Below are 1,346 nucleotides of genomic sequence, written 5' to 3' on the forward strand. Positions count from 1 at the left end.
ATAAAAAATTATAACTTGCAAAAATATCTCTAGAATTTATTACATAAATATTAAAAGTCATGTATTTATATAAATTAAATTATATTAAATTGTAAGATATTTAGATATTTAATTAAATTTAAAAATAAATAGTATGCCAATTCAAATAATTTAGATTGAAGATAAAAAAATATATAATCAAATTATATCATATAACATAAAATTTCTATAAGTTTCTTTTATAAGAGATTTAATACAAAAATATTTATCATCGTCTGTTTAATGTAACAATTTAAATTTAGGTGAATTGTTTCAAAAAAACACTTTTTTCAAATTATTTATTGTTAATATCAGGTCAATTTTATAACATTCAATAATGACATAAATGATTATATTTGAACCACAAAGTTAACCTAAAATAAAATATAGAAATTGTTAGAAGCATAAAAATAGAAAAAAATATCAAATTTAAATAATGTAAAAAAGAATCTAATATATAAAGATGTGAATTGTAAAAATAGAGGGATATGTTGAAACACCCATTGTTGTAAAGAGCCCGGGTTTTTAGTTGACGACCACTAATCATCATCAACATTATTATTATTATTCAGGTGTAAGCTCAGTGGCATTGGAAGGTGATGATAGAGACAAATTGGTGGTGACTGGAAAAGTTAATGCGGTGTGTTTGGCTAGGGTTCTTAGGAAGAAGTTTAAATGTGTAAACCTTGTGAGTGCCAAAGAATTGAAGGAGAAAGATGATATTTACTAGGTGTTCTCAGCTTGTTATATGTTAGTAGTTGCAAGAAATAAAGGTACGATTTAATTTATCATGTCCTATTTCTAAGACTTGGGTGGGTACTAGTTTATGGATTTTCTAAGAACTGTACTATCTTCAAAGTCGAGTTGCTTGGGTATGTTATTTATTGTTTTTTTTTGGATTTGGTTTGCATACGCATGTTTATGTTTGTCTTTAGTGTAATGTGGGGCAAGTTAATCCATTCATCTTCATTCCATTATAATATTTAAAATGTTATTTTTTAAAAACTACTTTTAATAAATTACTTTTGAAAATTACTATCCAATTTGAGGAATAAAATGTCCACAAAAGGTATTATGATGGAAGAACGAAATCACAACAAAATAGTTGTCCTAATACTAATATATGAAAAAAAAAATTGTAAAATGACAAAATAGATAATTAATCACTAATTCATGTTGTATTCGTAAATTTGATTAGGTGTGATCCGTGTAAATTTTATTATCTTAATTTAAGGGTAATTAAGTTTTTAATTTTTCACTTTAGAAAAATTTAAATCTCTAGTGTATATATTTATATAATAATAAAAATAGAAAAGATAATCATATTA

The sequence above is a fragment of the Arachis ipaensis genome, chromosome B02, assembly GCF_000816755.2.
Source record: "Arachis ipaensis cultivar K30076 chromosome B02, Araip1.1, whole genome shotgun sequence".
In the NCBI taxonomy this organism is placed as follows: Eukaryota; Viridiplantae; Streptophyta; class Magnoliopsida; order Fabales; family Fabaceae; genus Arachis; species Arachis ipaensis.